The 20,251-nt window shown below is 37.6% G+C and overlaps 2 long non-coding RNA genes and 1 pseudogene across 2 annotated transcripts; all 3 read left to right on the plus strand.

Annotated features, from left to right (window-relative positions):
- Window positions 1–4,347: 4,347 nt before the first annotated feature.
- Window positions 4,348–5,150, plus strand: LOC120293432. The gene is made up of 3 exons (XR_005551233.1): window positions 4,348–4,440; window positions 4,845–4,884; window positions 4,982–5,150. It is a non-coding gene; the product is annotated as an uncharacterized LOC120293432 (long non-coding RNA).
- A 7,877-nt stretch (window positions 5,151–13,027) lies between these two features.
- LOC108960089 lies at window positions 13,028–14,495 on the plus strand. Its single transcript, XR_005550945.1, has 3 exons — window positions 13,028–13,120; window positions 13,911–14,157; window positions 14,358–14,495. It is a non-coding gene; the product is annotated as an uncharacterized LOC108960089 (long non-coding RNA).
- Window positions 14,496–18,113: 3,618 nt separating this feature from the next.
- Window positions 18,114–20,251, plus strand: part of LOC120293121 — a 90,867-nt pseudogene continuing 88,729 nt past the window's right edge.

Consider the following 20,251-nt stretch of genomic DNA (forward strand, 5'->3'; position numbering starts at 1 on the left):
TGGCCCATGTACAGTTGTCCCGCGGCTACCGTGCGTGGCCACGGCACGGCTGCCACCACCTTTCCTCTTTGCCCGCTAAGAGTCAGTCACTTCCGAAAACACGATGTGCACAAAAAATATCGAAACAAAAACATCCAAAGCGAAGGCTAGCGGTGGGGGGATCTATCAAGCCTCTCTTGACAAACCATGAGCACCAAAACTGGAAGGAGGATCAAGGACAAGTGCATACTCGAACTTATGCCTAAATCGACAAACAATGGATAAGCGAGACCGACCTCAGTACAGGCACGAACGAAACAGAAAAAAACTTAGTAAAAGCAAATGATACTAATACCTAGGTGACGCAAAAAATATTTTTGTTAAGGTCAAATTGATCCTTAAATTTCTAATGAGATTTAATCCTAAATATTTAGCCAATATTTAGGTGTCAATAAGCTTTTAGGGTTCTCTCCACCATATGCCTTAACAATTCTTAACCTTACTGTATTTGCAAGAAGCCAAACCTTTGCTATGCAAAGGATTTATATTTTTCTATTGAAATATATTTGTGGCCCAATTAGTTCATATTATTTAAAAATTAATTCCCGATCTGAATCAGCATCTTTATAGTAGGTTTAGGACTAATTAGGTCATTGTGCCATTATAGTTGTTATAGTAATTCGAAGTGCTTACATCTTAACTAAATAATCATAATTTATATTTTATTACAGTGGCTACTATGATGATAATCTCATCTTATTGGGCCAGAAAAACACTTTGCTTATTTTATTAGTTTCCATATCTTAATTAAAAATGATAATTTAAATATCGCTGCAATAGATTTTACAACACTATGTTTAATTGGTTTCATCTCATTGATAGCTGTTTAATAAAGACTTAGCTCATTAATTATACTCCTTTAAGTGTCCAAATCTTGGCTTGCATTTTACATGATTCATGATATTAGATAAGTATTTCCTACACTCAGCAAAGATAGCTATTGAAGAATAATTTTCCCGTTAACTATAGACGCACTAGCAAAATTAATTTCTCAAATTGAGAAATATATAATATGAGTTGGTCTTTGTTAATTTGTAGGGGCACCACAAGCCCGCGGGTAACGTAATCAAACACATCAGATGGAATCTTAGAAATTAAAAGATTTGACCGATTCACTGGCCTAACTGAAAGAAAATATATTTAATTCAATTGAATTCACCTACGTAATAGAATAAATCTCTCTCTCTCTCTCTCTCTCTCTCTCTCTCTCTCTCTCTCTCTCTCCACGAACCAGTAGCAGGATATATATCTTATATACAACTTCACAGAGTTAATATAAAGCATAGGTATGCTGCAATAATGTGGTTATTGAATTGGATAATGTGATGTATCATGAAATATCGAACCATCGAATATTCTATTAGCGGATATAGAACTCAAGTAGTTAATTAGGTTAGCAAAAAGAAAAAGCATTGTTAATTAGGTTAGTCGAGCAACTAAATTTAATTAAGGGCGTTCAGTTATACAGACATTATCCTTAAACCATTGTTTGAGCTTAGGCTTCTACATATGTGATGGAACTTGTTCTATACATTTTAACGACACGTAGGGGTGAGTATGATTTCAAGATAGAATTGAATCAATGAGAATGGGTCAAGTTCCAAATTCCAAAGTATATAAGGTAGGTTTCACATTTCAAAATTTAGGGAACTAGTCGAGCAACCTAAAACTCGGAACAAGTCTTTGTTTTTTCTTGTTCTACATTTTTGCACAATCTTATGACATTCCATGACGTCCAACGATGTGTGTAATTTGGAACTACTAATTTGATCTTTCATATTTAGCATATCCATAACTGAGATTTTTACTTTATTAATGTTTCATATTTTTCATATGTTTGAATATGAGTTATGATTAATAGATTATAGCAACGGATAGTTGTCATTAGAGATAATAATTAACTACAATCGTTCAATTAAGAATACATGTAGAACATACATTGACTCAAGAACCAATTAGGGGTGTGCAAAATACCTGGGAACCGCCTGGACCGCCCGGAACCAGACCGGAACCGCCCGGAACCGGCGGTTCTTGAGGAAACCGGTCCGGTTGCCGGTTCCATGGGCGAATCCGCCCACCTGGACCGGACCGGTTCCCTTTTAATATTAAAAAAAAAAAAACTAAAATTGAATACAAAGCAATTGTTTTGTGGCAATTGTTTTTGCTACAGGATGAATACAAAGCTAAATATTAGGGAATTCTTATGCTTTTTCGTTGTTTAGTTTATTTATTAATATAATGATGAAGGTGATGTATTCAATAAAGTCTTGTTTAGTTGCACTTCCTTTGTTTTCCTGTGTTTGGATGGTGCCTCATTTCACCTCCTTTGATTTGTTTGTGCGACTTGTGATATTTTGCCGAACCTAATGAGGGATATGTCCAATTCATAGCTTTAAGAGAGACCCATTTTTCCTAAACACTTACTACTCTCTCTACCTCTATATCAACTTATGTACATCCATTCCTTCATTGGTTACATTTATAGTTGCAACAAATGAATTTTTGTTCCACGTACTTAAATTTGGTTTTTCTTTTTTTGGCTTGCTTTGATATGACGTAGTCGTTTTATGTTGAAAATCAAAATTGTTTCGCATCAAGATCGGTTCCATGGATCCACCTAGGAACCGGAACGGACCGGCGGTTCGGTTCCCGGGTGGATCCATGCAACAAACGGGTGGATCCCGGTTCCAATTTTTCGAAACCGGTCCTTAGCTGGCGGTTCCCGATTCTAGGTTGGGAACCGCCCGCCCGGACCATGCACACCCCTAGAACCAATACCGAAACTTGCAACAAGGTGAGTTCCAAGTTCTAAAGTAAGGTAGGTTTTATGTTCCAAGAATTTGAGAATCAATTCCGACGAGTAAATTCTAGGTTGAAGTTTCAAGCAGAACCTGGACTAACCCTAAAATTGCTCACCCCTAATGCAATAGACATGCACCCTAATTATTCAAATTATGGAATTTTATCTACTTTAGGTACGGTAGGCTCCGAATTAGCTCTTTTGCTGAATATGTGTCGGCCTAATTAGTGAAAATATGGAATTTCATCTACTTTAGGTTTTGTAGGCTCCAAATTGGCCATTGCTGAAGATGCGTCGGTATTAATTTTTTTTTTTTTGGTCGAAAGAGAACTTATATTATATTAAGGAACATTACAAGCTAGATCCGAAGCATCAAAATATAGAATAGATAGGAAAATAGCAGGAGGGAAAAGAAGCCGGTTGATGGGTGGGCCTTGATCTCTGTGGGCTTTAGCAGCCCGTCGGGCCGCTAGGTTAGCTTGACGCCGGATATGCTTTGTATCAAGAGATTAGGGCATTGTAGCGAGAAGATCACCGAGGATCGCGAAGAGGTGTTGGTCCTTCCATGGCGGCTGCTGTTTCGTACGAATGATCTCCACCAACTTAAGGCAATCAGATTCGATCACCGAACGATGAAGCTGGAGTCCCTTTGGGATCATCCGTTGAAGAGCAAATATGAGGGCATAGATCTCGGCTTGGAATGCGGACTGGGCAGGCACGGATCTGGTAAGCACATCCTGTAATATGCCTTGACTATCCCAGTAAATACAAGTGATGGATCCTTGCTCTGATTCTTGTCGAAATGCCCCATCAATATTGCACTTTATATAGCCTTCAGCAGGTGGTTTCCATACATTATCGAGACTGACCAGAGTGTTTTAGGTGTTCTGTGGCGAGGGCTGTAAATTCTTGAAGATGGTGCTTTAGGTAAGAGCATCATTGACGACTTGAAGCGGATCCGGTGGAATCGACGAAAACGACATTATTTCGATGGCGCCAGATTTCCCACGAATGTGAGCGATCACTTCAAAATGCTGGAGCCGCTTGTGGGAGGAAGCTCTGTCAACAACCTAGGCATCAAATCTGCTAACTGAGGTAGGTGATATCCTGATTTGAATTTCTTCATGATTCCAAATATCATTGGTCCAAGGGCAAAAGAAAAATAGGTGCTCTATGGATTCTGGGACAGAATTATTGCAGAGAGAACAGTAGGGATTCGAAATGATATGGCGTTGATAGAGGTTTGATTTTGTAGCAAGTGCATTTTTGCATGCTAACCAGAGAAAAACCTTAAGCTTCGGAGCCGTACGCATGTGCCAAATTTTCCTCCACAACTGGGGCGGGTTAGTGTAAGAGGATGAGGGTTTATGTATTGGTTGCTGAGAATTTGTTGACATAAAATGATAACAACTTTTAACTGTGTAGGTACCCGAAGGTGTCTCTGTCCAAATAAGTTGATCATGAAGGAGGGATGCATTGATGGGAGTATTGAGGATTCTTTGTCGACCGGACATCGAAGAATGCGGTAACAAGGGATGACTTCCATTCAGAGTGCGTCGAATCAATGAGATCAACAACTAGTTCAGGTTCCCCTTCCACTGGTACGCCTCCTATCGGACCTGTTGCTAACCAATTAGCTTCTCTGATGTGTATCTGTGATCCATCGCTTACTAACCAGCGTAGTTTAGGAGAAATTGCTGCACGACCTTTTAATAAGCTCTGCCATCCCCAAGAAGGACGATGTCCTAAGGGAGCAGTTTGAAAGGATGAGTTTCTAAAATATAAGCCTTTAAAAAGCTGGCTCTAGATAGCTTTAGATTGCTATAAAAGACGCCACGCTTGCTTTCCAAGCATGGATTTGTTAAAATTAATTAAATCTCTAAAGCCCATCCCCCCTGAAACCTTTGAAAGCTTTAATTCTGCCCAATTTTTCCAATGAATTCCAAATTGGCTGTTATGTTTACTCCACCAGAATGCTGAGATCTTCTTTTCTATCAATCTGCAGAGAGACAACGGAAGCTTGAAGATAGACATGGCATACTGCGGTAAGGCCTGAATAACTAATTTCAGTAAAATTTCCTTTCCACTTTTCGATAAAAACTGTTCTTGCCAACCTGCTAACTTAGCATTAACTCTTGCCAGGATCCAGGAGAACATCTCCCTTTTGGATCGGCCCTAATCCGAGGGGATACCCAGGTACTTTCCATACTTACTGAGAATAGGTACTCTGAGTTCTTGTGCTAGATTCTGTTGTAAAGAAATAGGACAGTATTTGCTAAAGAACACACCTGATTTATTTCTATTAATGAGCTGGCCTTTAGCAAAACAATACTGGTTGAGTAGATTGGCAAGGTTTTGACATTCAGACAGTGTTGCTTTAAGGAAAAAGACTGAATCATCAGCAAAGAAGAGGTGAGATAACTTAGGACAGTCTCGATTGAATTGGATCCCTTTTATATGACCCATTTCCACAGCTTGAGTGATTGTAGTGGAGAGAGCGTTGGCTAGTAAAATAAAGAGATATGGAGATAGGGGATCACCTTGACGCAGGCCTCTAGTAGGCTTAAAGTAAGGGAGTTGGTCGCCATTAAAACGAATGCTGAAAGAGACTGTAGTAACACAGGCCATAACCCGAGTAACCCAACTGTCATGAAAACCCAAATGCTTCAAATAAGCTTCCAGGAAGTCCCATTCAACCCTGAAAGTAATGTTAAGTGAGAATATTTTATTTTACTTCATAAGAGGAATATGTGGACAGGATTGCGTGCCTTGAACGGAAATAAGTGGATGAGGCGACGAATTTTCTCCTTTTTCTCCGCCGGGACTTTGTTTCCTCATCCATGTGCCTTGCAAATGCATTCGATGCCTCTTAAATAGGTACTACTGGAGAGAAAAGCTTATGCATACTTACTTCAATATTATCTGCACTTCATTATGGTATCCACTACACTTTTAGTTTTAGGGTTTAGTGACTTTAAACTAGCATGAGACTTGGGGCTAGGTTTTGCCGTGCATTTTCTTGCCGGGACTTGGGTGCATTGTCAATCGGATGAATCTCAACCATTGATAACAAAGGTCTCATGTATATTATGAAGTCATACAAAATCCAGCGGCGAATTGGATCTGAATAAGAATTTCGTGGTCAACGATCCACGCATCGTTTCAAATTCTTCTATACAAACATTCACCATGTCCTACCTCAACTTTCGTGGCCTCATGTATATGAACTTGGACTCGCACTCGCTCCGGTACATGGCAAACCAGAGGAAACAAATAAGAGATACAAGAAAAATCAGCACCACAAGTAGGGCAAATGAGGCGAGGTCAAGCCTCACTGGAATATGGCGAGTTCCAGCTCACCGGTTATGGCAAGGTTCAAGGAGAGCTCTTCCGATTGAGGTGAGGTCAAGTCAAGCTTAGGTCAAGGCAAGGTGAAGGAGCCTCTTGCTCGAGACTCAATAGATTCCAGCGAGCTTGAGCCACACCCAAGGCTGATGAGGTCAAGCTCGCTTGTGACCGATCAGTGGCCGTCGCCAGGTTGCCATGGCTGGCAACTAGCCGAGGAAGAAGCAGGACGGAAAAAAATAAAACAAAACAAAAATAAAAATAATTAAAATTTTGAATTTTTTAGAAATATTTTTATAATTACTAACATTTCATTAACCAAGTACCCAAGAAAAGCACCGAGGGCTCATGCACAACCATTGTGGACCTAGGCCAGAGTGTCAAGGACCCGAGCACAGCCTTTGTGGATCTGACCTTAGGTGTTGGGGCATCGGGCATGGGCACAAGCACCACAGGTCCGAACCCAGCCTCGATAGACCCGGGCCTAGTTGCTAGAAACTTGATCCTAAGTGCCGGGACCTAGGAACCAACATCGGGTTTCTCTCGCCCAAATGTAGAGTTTTCAAGTTCAAGAGACGATACTTAGTCATATATCTAAAAATAGTTTTCTAACTTTATAAAGAGTAAATCAGTTTTCTGAATTTAAGCTTTTATATGAAAACATTTTTCATTGACTCATTTTTCTAAATAAACCAAATACCAAAAACTAAGGTATATGTTTTCCTCAAAACAAATGACGCCTAAAAATGATAATGAAGACATCGCTATAACAAATATTGAAACGCTATATACAATTGGCCTCATCTCATTAATATCTATCTAGTAAACATTTGACTCATTCATTTCAATTCTTTTAAGTGTCCACATCTTAATTAAAACCCAAATTATTTTTTTTCATAATTGTTATAATGATACTTTTGAGCGGCCTCATCTCATTGGGCCTAAGAAGTTGACTTCCAAGCCTTCCACTTTACAATATTTAGGAAAAGAGTACCCAATTCCCCACTTTGATATATTTACAAAGATAATAATATTGATAATCTTTGGAACATATTGATTGGTCCATGAAATGCAGCAGCGACAGTACACAGTAATTATTCGATTCTCCATATCATCGTGTGAATGGAATTTCATGTTTGGATCGCGCACTAAAAGTTTGCCTTACATCTTATATGATTCGGGATATTAGAGAAGTATTTCGTACACTTAGAAATATTGATTAATTTTCCCGTTATTAAAAGATGTACTAGCAAAATTAATTCTCGAAATGAAAACTATATGATATGAGTTGGCCTTCCTTAATATCTAGTGGCACCACAAGCCCGCGGGTAACGTAATCAAACACATCGGATGGAATCAGAAACTGAACTGCATGGTGATGAATCAAAGCATTTGACCAATTCGTTGGCCAATAATTGAAAGAAAATATATTTAATTCACTTGAATTCACCTTAATTAACTGAATAATTAATTTAAGATCTCTCTCTCTCTCTCTCTCTCTCTCTCTCTCTCTCTCTCTCTCTCTCTCTCTCTCTCTCTCTCTCTCTCTCTCTCTCTCTCTCTCTCTCTCTCTCTCTCTCTCTCAACTGATATAAGTGTGCAATAATAATGTGGTTATTGAATTGGATAATGTAATGCGCCATGAAATACTGAATCATTGAATATTCAACTCGTGGATATAGAAGTCAAGTTGTTAATCAGGTTAATGAAAAAAAAATGATGTTAATTAGGTTTATCGAGCTACTAAATTTTCTCTCTAGAGATGTTCAATTACACGGATATTACGCTTAAATCATTGTTTGAGTTTAGGGTCCTATATATGCGATGGAACTTGTTCTATACATTCTAAACCCATACACGTGCATTTGCTCCTTGAAATCCTAATTAGTCAACTCATGGAATTTCACCTACTTTAGGTACAGCAGGCTCCAAAGTAGCCCCTGCTGAAGATGCGTGAGCATTTAATTAAAATTAATATTAAATTGTATTTCTTTTTACTAGATATCATAAAAAAAAAAAAAAAAAAAAATGTGGGCAGGATTGCGTGCCTTGAAGGGAAAGAAGTGGATGAGATGGAGGAGGATTTCCTCCCTGTTCTCCGCCGGGATTCTGCTTCCTCTTCCATGTGCTTTGCAAATTTTTCCAACGCCACCTAAACCTCAACCGTTGATAATATGGATCTCGTGTGAATGTTGTCATACAAATTCCGACGGCAGTTATCGCCCGGTCCACAACGGATCGGATCTAGATAAGAATTTCGGGGTCGACGGCACGCGTGTTTCTTTCGAATTCTCTTATGTAAACATTCACCAGGTTCTCCCCTCCTCTGTTGACTGGATCCGCACACGCCTAAATCCTTCAATTACTGATATAAAGAAAGCGCATTCTAGTTGGATAGGTGCACGATGCCTGCGATCCAGAATTGGCAAAGTGGATAGAACTTCCCCATATGATCCTAGGACTAATCCTAGGTTATGATTTGCGCATGTAGCTGTCTTACAATGCAAATGAGGCACTAATGAAGAAGTCCTGATCACGATTAGTGAACTGTACATGTAGACTTTTATATCTAGAAAAACGTTACAGCTATGCACGTAGAAGTATGCTATTTTCTAGCAACAATTGGAGCATATGCATATCACTGGGAAAGTATTAAAAAAGTTATAGATCTATTGCATTAGCATGAATTCAATAATAAACCTGTCGATTTAAAATATTTAGAGTTAACTTTTTTGCATTTGTGCTATTTGAGTCCATCCAGCTAATTTTAGTCGGAAATCACTGATGTGGATGTTGGTTATCCTATATGATACGGCTGCCGTTAATGTGGATAAATTTTTATTAATATTTTGAATTCTGTTTGAACATTTCTGCTTTGACATAATTTGAAAAAGGCCTGAATTGAAGCTAGGTTTAGGAAAATTTCCTCCTGATATCATCAATGTAGCTTCTCCATTGCATTAATGTCTGGCGTTCTTGGCCCCTAGATGTTGCTGCCAAAATAAGGACGTAAATCACGCATGTAAGCCGGTCAGGCAACAAAGATTGGGTTAACTGATAAGCTCAAGCGTTAGTTGGAGATAAAAAAAAAAACACTACGAATGTCATAACTTTTATATATGACGCTTACTTGAATGCTATAATTTTATTTACTCACTTGAGTGTCACATCGATATAAAATCACTTACTTGAGTACCTATTCCGACAATGCATTTTGCATGGATTTTTTTACTATTTTTTTTTACGTGGCTTTTTAAAAAGAAATTAAAGTCATACATGGAAAATCTTCATCCAACATGACAAGAGTATAAAAAAACATCATCGTTTTTCTCTCTCTCTAAATGCTTCTTTTACAGAAACGACGATCTCTCTCTCTCTCTCTCTCTCTCTCTAGAGGCTTGGTACACAACGAATTTTGGTTGACATAGACTAAAGGTGAGTAATTTGTTATGTTTCGTGAGGTGCATTTTTTGTTGGGTCTGGATGTAAATCCAAGCCAAGGTTGATGTAATCTCTAAAATAGTGTATTTTGTAAATGGTTACAGGATGTCTCTCAGAAAGTGAAATCGGAAACTTATTTTTTAAAAAGTCGAGGAACCTAAGTCTTCACTTCTAACAAGTTCTGACACTTAAACAATCACTCGTAAACTTATTGGAACTTCTACTGTCCTTCAACCCTATATGAAAAATAGCCAAAACCACCCAAAAAATGTTTAACCATCTCTGTTTTTTACTATAGAAGCTACATTACAAATTGCAAAGCATCTATTTTTTCTACAATAATCAACAATAATGCACAAATTACAACACAAAACGCCATTTCCCCCAAATTAACCAGACAACGTGTCATTCAACCTAGGAACTTAATCATAAACGAGGCCATTCAACCTACATACACAAAATTGTCATAACTAACTACATTTCCAAAATAACAACATCGCAATGAGTAACATACATTGCCCAAAATATGGTAACAAATTTCATTATTCTTCAACTATGGTTAGCTCAGTAGCTTCTTATTACTTAGTTTAAAACTGACCACAAACCAAAAAAAAATACGATAATTTTAACACAAGCAACATACGGTAAAACACTTTTTTCAATTTACATCTTCTTCAAATGGTTGGCCAAAGATTCTAGACCCTTGATATTTGCTTGCACTGAGTCCGCATCATCCAACTTGTCTGTCAATACAAGCGAAGGTTGATTTAGTCCTTGAAGTAGCTCCAAGATCACCTCTATTGCTTGATTAAAATTTTTTGCATCAACCCACCTGAAATATCCACAATTGAAGTTTTGTTTATACTTAGGGCATCCATGGAATATTCTCTCGGGATTATATCTCAGTCAAGCTATTCTTATTGGACTTTGCAATTCATAATAGCAAACCTATTAACCTTAGTCTTGGCTTTATTGATGCAATCATGAACTATTTCTCCTGCTTCTTCTCTCCATTGTGAATATAATGAGGTGATTTGCCACAATTTGAAGCATTGGTGTTCGATTAAATTTATTGAAGAAAGAAGTTGAATTATGCCCCCAATTTCTTTAAACTAGGTTAGGATTCTACAATCAAATGTCTAAACAACACTTTTTGCCATCTCAATTGCTGACTTCATCTTACTAGTGAGCCACGTCAAATAATTGATTTTTAATTAATGCCACATTGGATTTTGAAATAAGGCAAATCGTCAATGGCACTCAAGTGATCGATTTTTTTTTTTTAAAATTGCACTCAAGTGAATAAAAAAAAATTATGGCACATATATGAGCATCATGCAAAAGTTATTGCACTCCTAGTGTTTTTATCTCATCTTATTTGAGACTAAGATTGGTCACTTCGGGCCTTTATTTGAGATAAATGCCACTTTAGTCTTCTTCTTTTTTGAAGAAGATGGCCCAACTTCAAGCCCTTAATTGTGACAAAATCAACTTCAAGCCATTTTTTAGTAAAAAGGCTTCACTTTAGGCTCTTAGTAAAGAAAAAGCCTACCATGAACCATTTTTCAAGAAAATGGCTCCACTTTGTGCGCTTATTTAAAATTTTCCCACGTTATACAAACATATACAAATATCATACAGAATATTATAAATCTCATCATATCTTCATCTAACATAACCTTATCCTATCCAATAAAAAGTCTAGACAACCATAGGCAGCCTAAAGGTGTGACTAGTTCTTCTTACTATTAAGTAAAAAAAAAGTGAAAAAAAAAAAAAAACAAGACAGCTACTTGCTATAGGAATAAATGTACTAGATATTTTAAAACTTGTCATGAAAGTACAAATTACTCTTGGAACTTGTTAAATTGGTACAATTAGGTCTTTTTCGTGACTCCATACATTGGCTAATAAAAAATGATTACGCGACTTTTTTTATTATTTTTTCTCTCCTACATGATAATGACGTGACTAAAACACAAATCATAAGGTTAATACGACATCGTTTTGGTCAAAATATAATTTTTTTAATAAAATCATTTAAATTATATTAAAATAAGTAAACTTGACAATTTATTTAATATAATTTAAATAAATTTGCTTCCTTGCCAAAGTTTAACCTTCTTTCTATTTTTTGTGCGTTTTTAAAATGTTCTTATGTTTAATATAATTTAAATTAATTTGTAGTAAAAAGTCATATTTACACTAAAATGACGTCATTTTAGCCATATAAATGCCATGTAGGATGGAGAAAATAATATAAAAAAACAAAGTCAGCATTTTACATCAACCAAATTAGTCAGGGTTAATCGTGCCAATTTGATAAGTTTTAGGACATAATTTTAATTTTTGAAAGTTTTGGACTCAACTACACTTTTATTATAAGTTGTAGGACTTACAGTGCACTTATCCCAGAGACTTATATACACTTTGTTGAAGAAGAAAAGATGAAGATGCCCACTTTGGAAGCACAGCAACGGTCTCGGTCTTCACTCCCTCACGTAGATTAAGGTTGTTTCCGCGTCTCTAGCTTTGATCAAACCCATTGTTGGTGGCGGTGGTGGTGGTGGAAGACAGAAGATCAACGTACGCATTGAACAAGTCGTCTAGCTTCAGTTTCGATGTCCCTCATCTCTTCGTAGTCATGAGGTGATATACTAGGAATTGCGCCGTTCGGCGCGCCATTTCTAACGCAGTTGTCCAGCTTCTCTCTCTACAAAATGATAATTTATCCGTGAATCTAGTCCATTAGAATTGAGAGTTTCCCCGTTCTAGAAGCTGTCCTTTATTTTATTTCTATTTGACTGCTCTATTCAGCTTCCCTCCCTCCCTCCCTCCCTCCCTCTCTCTCTCTCTCTCTCTGTGACAAATTTCTCAAGATTTAGCAACGCTTATGAGTCTGCAAGATGGGAATCCAGAGAACTTCTGAGAATTTCGTTGTCAACATGGAAAGCTTGTCGAACATCGCCATGAAAGAGAGTGCTAAGAGCTCTTGGATCATGGTGAGTTTTTTCTTTTTCTTTTTCCTTTTTTTCTTTTTGGGCTCTTCGATTACTCCAATACGTTGTGGTTTCTCATCTTGTTCCTTTTCCAGATATATCTTCTAGGAAAGAATAGTGTTTTTTCCAGTTCCCACATATTCTTCTCTCCAATTCTGGATTAATGTATGAATGATGATGAGCTCCAAAAGAACAGCAAATCGAAATGCCATTTCCAATTTGTCAACAGCATAAAAATTTCGCCAGACCCTCAAACGTTTCTATAGGCATGAAATTTCCTAAAAAAAATAACTCATTGTGTTCTTGCCTTCGTTTTCATATAGGCATGATATTCGTTACATAATGAAATGTTCCCACGCTCTTCATGGCAAGATAACACTTGAAAACTTGCAGACAGGGGCCACAAGGAAGAGCTTTAAGTGTGGAGCTGAGAAGAAGACTAATGCTAGTGCTAATGCCAATGCTCATGATCATAAGACCGATGCAGAAAAAGCAGGTACAAGATATTTTTCCCTTCATAAAAACTTCACTTGAATTTTGGAAGAATTTGTTCTCATTCCTCATGATGTGCCTTTTTCTTTCTTTTTTTAATATTATCTATGCTTATTCCGGAAGGTAATTACCAGGATAAGGAAGCCATTTATCATGATAATTGATACACAATTTATTCAAATTTTCTTATTAAATTTATTGTTTTCATACCAGAGGTAATGGCCTTCTTTAATGCTATGTCAAAAGAAGTAAGATAGGTAGGGGTAAAGGGTTAGGTCACAAAGTTAATGAATTGGGCACCCTATATTATCGGGTAAGAAGAATCTTTCTTTTGGCTTTCCATCTTCTAAATTCTCTAGGAATTGAGAATCGAAATTTTTTAGAAACTCTCTGATGGGTGCTCTCCCACTTGGAGGTCTATTGGCTAGGCTTCCTATATGAGAGAATTTTCAAATTAAGTGGGACAACCTACTAAAGATTTAGGGGTTTGATACAAGGATTTGTTAGTTATAGTAGAACAAAAAAGTTACACTTCAATGTTAGATGAGTAGTGTGTATATTTGGAGTTTAGTTCTCCAACCAAATTTTTCTACGCGTCAATAATCAACCGGTGAGGATATAAGTAATTTTTTCTACCGGCAATGGAACTAACAAAAATTGGGTTATAACAGTAGCTTTCTTTGATCGACACATCAATAGATCTTGGTTAGGGTTCCTGTCTTTTTTACCCGCTTATTTATAATTAATTATTTGGCAAAGGAACATCATAATTTATTAATGGGCATTCTCAACAGAAGAGGCTATCATTATTAGCACACCGGAAAGACCAAACATGGAGGCCGGAGGGATGACAGCGGAGCATTCTAACGACACACGAGCAAATCATCAGAATACTATCACCACCACCATCTCCGGTGTCGTCAATGACGGCAAATGCACCATAGCCGGTGGCAAATGCATCGTTCGGAGGAGTGGCTCAAGACGTACTTCCCTTTCATGGATTCTTGAACCTAAGAGGATTTTCGTCTTCTTTGCTACCTTGTAAGCGCTCTTGAGTGTCCTCACTTGGCCATCTTTCTACCGAACTTTTCAGCTCCATTGCCGATCTTAAAGCACTTACACTACAATCGAATAATTGTTTACTTGTATTGAACCAAAATTACAATATGTTTAGCTAGACATTGAAGTTATGCATTGATTATCATTCCATTTCACTAAACATTTCCCTCTCTATATGGCAGATCAAGCATGGGAACAATCCTTCTCATATATTTCACTCTTTCTATCACCAAACCCCAACCGGATGGCAATTCCCCTTGATCTTGAACCATCAAGTTGCCTTCATGTTCGGACATTGAAACACACCCAATTAGTCCTCCATAATGCCAAAGAAAATCATTTCTTCGGGATCTAGAAACAGCTTTGTTGCATCGTCGTGTGTACATCTGATTCAGTGGGCACTATTTCCGAGGAATCTTCTCTGAGCATGGAATTTGCAAGGCGTGATGATTAAAGGTGAAGTCAATTCAAGAAAAAGAAGATAGTGGAAGGAGACGTGGTCACATAAGGGACAGCTGAAAGCTCACATGCTTTTTGCTATTTAACAATATCTCTCAGCCTCACTTGTCTTTTTCTTTATTGTTTTTAATCCTTCGTTTCCCTTTTCGAGGAATTTTTCAAATGAGAACAAGTAGGGGTGAGCATGGTCTGGGTTGGTCCGGGCCACCCCCTAACCCTAGGACCAACCCGTCCGCATGGTGTTGGTCCTCAATTTTTAGGACCGAGAACCGACCCTACTGAGCCTGGGACCAAGGACCGGACCGACCCAATGGGTTCGGTCCGGTTCCAGGGTCAACCCAGGATCGATCGATAATTTATTTCGTCTTGTTTTTTATACTCCCTAAAAAAGTAAACCTACAAATTCAAATTACACATTCATTGATAATGCGGCATTGTGCAACTAAAGTATAAATACCAATACAAGATCTCAAATGAAGCACAAAGTAGATATCACTAGTCAAGTTGTGTTTGGAAAGTAAGGGCAAGCTAAGCATTAGGGTTTCTAATTAGGGCTTCTTCTTTTTTCTTTTTGATTTACTCGGGTGGGGTGAGCGCCAACTGGCAAGCGGCAAGCGTTTAGTGAGGCCAGCGGCAAGCGGCGAGTGGTGAGTGGCGAGCGGCACGAGCAACGCGCACGGTCAAAGGTGAGCGGCGCGGGCAACTAGAGGCGAGCGGGATGTTGCTACTTTTGATTTTGGCAAATTGAAGAACAAAGAAGACAAAATGGAAGAGAACGTACTTTAGGGAAGAAAGCCGTGAGGAGATTTACGGCATAAACTTCGCGCCATTTTGGACGTTGCGAGTCCATGACTATGAGGAGTCCTTGGTCCTCATGAAGAAGAATGTACTCTGGAGTCTAGACTGTGGAGGAGGAGGCCGTGAAGACCTTTACGGCGTAAACTTCACGCCTTTTGGAATTGGATGCCGTCTGTCCATGACTGTGAGCATGAGGAGTCAACAACTTTAACATCATTTTACTTAGGTTTGAATATATAAAAGAATTATATATAATATAATATAACATAAATTTTACTTAGGTTTGAATATATAAAAGAATTATAAATAATATAATATAATATAATATAATATAATATAATATAATATACGGGGTTGGACCGACCCAAAACTCTCAGGACCGAGGACCAACCCGCACAGTGTTGGTCCTGGAATTTCAGGACCAAGGACCGACCCAATCCCCTTGAGAACCGGACCAAGACCGGCAGGGTTGGGTCGGTCCAGGGTCGGTCCAGGGTCGACCCTAAACCGCTGCTCACCCCTAAGAACAAGGCCATGTGCCACCGAGACAAATAGTGGGAATCTTGTATTTCTAAAGGCATGGTAATATTTTATCTTATAAATAGAGACGATGAGATAACGTCTCTTTTTGCCTTTTTTGGCTCCATACCTCTAGCCTCTAATTGCACTTTGCGATGTAAGGCTTCATCAATCAAAACCTTTTTATTTCTTTATTCATTCGTTTATTTTTATTTGGTTTCAATTTGCCTCATTGAGTGTGGGGGCAAAGCCTTTTGAAGCCAATCAAGTGTTTCAACTTTGAGCTTGCAAGCACAAGCTTACGCAAATTTACTTGCCCTTTTAACATTTTGTCCTAAAGAAATCCTTATTCTTCTATATAAATGAGGTAAGAATGAATTGTCAGAATTGTAACCATGAAGTAAGAACTACTGTAAGTGCTTTCCCTTAGAGATATGTCCTTAAGCACGTCAATCAAATTAAAGCAAGACCTGAATCAAGGGATCCATTCCAAGGTGAGCTGATTTACTGCCAAGATCCTGGAACCCACTCTATAAGGGTTGATTCTAATATTTTGGAACCAGAAACTGAATTGAGACCCTCTGGAGCCAACCTGAAACTGACCTAAAATTTGTCAACTTGTTTTAGAAATTACCAACCTCTATTAGAGTTATTACCAGCTTTTCTTTAATTGAGTTACCATCTAATTTATGTTACCAACTCTACTTTGAGTTAGTTATTGATGTTTATTTAGTTTTTTATATATCAACTTTTCTTTTTATCTCTAACAAAAGTAAATTCTATTATCTATTACCGACTTTTATTCTAATCTATTACCAATTCATTCAAATCTATGACCAATAACTTAATTTACCAATTTCATATGGAAGTATCAACCTTTATTTTAGTACCTACTAATTTTTGTTTGATTAAGTTACCAACAAATTTTAAGTCACAGACTTTCATTTATGTTATTTTCAGATTTTTTAAGGTACAATATTTTATTATCGTTGAACAATTTTATTTGTCTTGCTTATCAACATTTTAAAACTCTTTTTAGAAATTACAAATCTCAATTAGAGTATCTACCGACTTTTCTCAGGTCCGATTAATAATGAATTTTGCATTATCAATTCTTATTTGAGCTAATTACCAACATTCTAATGTTTGCTCATAATCTCAAATGATGAAATTCCTAATGTTGCGCGAATTCAAAATATACCTATATGCTATCTTTTCAATTTATGAGATAATTTGGCACAAAACTTCATAATCTTTCAGTCACGTGTTACAAAAATGGACTCGGCTATTCAATTACATGAACTCATAGGAAACTCTAAACATATAAATAAGAAAAATAGTTTATAGGATATCAAAAAAGAAAATAAATGAAAATAAATGAAAGGGATCAAATGTTATCTCTCAACTCTCTATTGGCTAATTCCATCTAATGATCTCGTTGAGACTAGACTTTGCTTGGGTCTTTCGACGCAAAATAAGAAAAGTTAAAAAGGAAAAAAAAATCATCTGTCCCAAAATCCGACCAACTATTGTGGCTTTAGCAATTATAATGGATAAGATTTCACCACAATTGTGTAAGTGATTGGACCCATTTAAAAATTCCTTTAATTAGATCTTTAACTTAGCTAGATATCACATTTCCCCGTTAAATCTTTGCCTCAAGTAACTTTGGTATATACTTATTACTTGATATTGATTTTTGATTCTACAAAACAGATTGTGTGACGGCATCGACTGTAAACTACTTTACTTGTAGAATAAAATATTTCCCATAACCATTGTAATACGAGCAACAGATTTAGTGACTTTTGATATGGATTGCATACTCAAAATGGCCTTGTGGCAAAATCTAGGGCTTAAGGGTAAGTTATGAATTACACTCCATGTTTTGGATTTATCTCAATCCGTCATCATCACATGACCTTATAAATCATAAATCTTGGACCCGTAATAGTAAATTTAGGTTTTAAGCTATCGAAAATCGCATGTTGTTGCCATTTAAGGTTCGAATCAAAGGATTTAAATGACCTAGATGGCATTTTGTTTGTCAGTTAGAAAATCTCGCTGGCTGTTATCCTCAAAACTAATTTGTAGCACCTCGCTTAATTAAAAACCCTAGTGCGGCATTGTCGACGATATCACTATTTTTCTTTTTGTTTTCCATGGATGTTATCTTCGAGCCTCAAAGAGGAAGACCCTTCTCAATCGAAGTTGGTTACTTCGACACAGTTCAAGAGATTAAAGAGAAGATCCAGAAATACCAAGGGATCCCCATGACGACACAAACCCTAATCTTCAATGGCCGAGTCCTTCAAGACGAGCGTGATGTCGAGCACTGCGAGATCCTACAGAACTCTCACGTCCAGCTCGTCGTGGTCGACACCACCTCGCCCAAAAACCCTAATAAGGCCGAAGAGCCCTTGCCATCTCCAAGCACAAAACTCCAGCTCAGCGTGAAGAGTGCTTCCTTGAAAGTGCACGTCCCAGTCGAGATCGATGTGAATGACATGGTAGCGCGGTTGAAGGAGAAGATCCACGAGATCAAGGGTGTGCCTGTGGGCCACTTGGCACTTCAGGTTGTAAATGCTAGTACGAGCACCTAGAGGGAATGAATAGGTGCGAAAACAAATTTTTGTAGAGTATAGTGTAAAACTTTACTTTTAACCTAAGTATGTTTAATAGTAGACTTTGAAAAGGAAAAAAGACTCTAACAATTAAATAAAGTTACAAACAAAGTAAATGAGTTTAGGGAAGAGAATAAGAACACAAGATTTATAGTGGTTCGGCTTAATTCAAGCATACGTCCACTCTCCTACACTGACAGCCAACCGGCTGGATTTCACTATAAATCAAAAGAGTCATTACAGTATCACGTCCTTGATTCACAGTGTAAAGACTCTGCTACACTTCCTTAAGGCCTCACAAATGTATAAACTCTCTTTTGAGTACAGATTTATGCTCAACAATTGAATCAGCAAAGAACAAGTTTTAGACTTTGGAATTTCTCTATTGCGCACACACTCAAATAACTAGAGCGTCTTCCTTATATACTCATACATGCCTTCATAACCGTTGGCACTTTCCAAATTAGTTCTTCCAATCTACCCGTTGGACAGAATCAATTAAGAAGATCTCGAGTTATTTAAGGAATATGACGATAGCCCACCAATCCTGCTTGTCCATATGATCAGGATCTAGGTTTCCAATAAGTAGAACCTCCCAAGTATGCTTCACTATTCAACGGATCCAAATTACCCGAATTAATTTCAAGACGAATAATAGATTCCGAGATGCTATCTCCAGCCGTGAGATCTTCTTTAACAGTTCAAATCAAATCCTTAAAGAAATACTCAATTATGGATAAGTCTTCTTCGACGGTCTAGAAACTGTCAATGAGAGTAGAATTTGAATCTTGAGTCTAGCGGTTTGGCGGTCTTCGGACTTTTGACGAAAGAGTCGCAAGTCTTCGAGACTAGGCGATGGAAACGTTTTGTCGAGCTTCAAAATAAATGATGAAGTTTTTCCAACAATCTCCTCCTTTTTTATGGTGACAAAACTTTCCTGCAGATTTGGATATTTTTGACTTACAAGATAATGCTCAAGCAAACAAGGATATCTCACAAAAGATAAATGGATTACTAAAGATAGTATTAAATCTGCATCCACATGAGATAAGTTAGTCCTATAAAAACAACTATCTTTGCCATGAATACCAACAGCGCTAAAGATACCGCAAGCATTAAATGACCAACAACGCTTAAGATACCGCAAGCATTAAATGACCAACAGCGCTTAAGATACAAGCATTAAATGATCAAACAATCCAAATCCAAACCAATCACAACCAAACAACCAACCAAATCAAAAGTCAAATCAAACAAGAGTCAAATCTCAAATCGCACCATCTCCTCCTTTTTGTCGCATTAAAAAGGTAGAGACGAAAAGAGAAATTAAGATTGTTTTGGAACGCGAACAAGCTGGAAATCTCCCATCGACTTGACAGTCTCTTCCAGCTTTTTCAAATCCTCCTTCAGTTGCGCCACTTCTTCACCCTTGGTAATTACTTGAACTTGAAGAGTAAGGGCCTGAATTTGATCATGCAAAGAAACTGAAGAGGCTTGACTGGCATTCTGCATATTCTGAACTTCGCATCCTAGGGCATAAATCTGGCCTCGCATCTCCATAAGAACATCGAGCAATCTTTGAAAGTCTGATGAGTTGTCAGTTTGAGTGCTTGCTTTTGCATGATCAGTTTGAGGAGTATTGGCAGATGATGGCATTTCAGCATGAGCACCCATAT

Source organism: Eucalyptus grandis, chromosome 5, assembly GCF_016545825.1.
Source record: "Eucalyptus grandis isolate ANBG69807.140 chromosome 5, ASM1654582v1, whole genome shotgun sequence".
In the NCBI taxonomy this organism is placed as follows: Eukaryota; Viridiplantae; Streptophyta; class Magnoliopsida; order Myrtales; family Myrtaceae; genus Eucalyptus; species Eucalyptus grandis.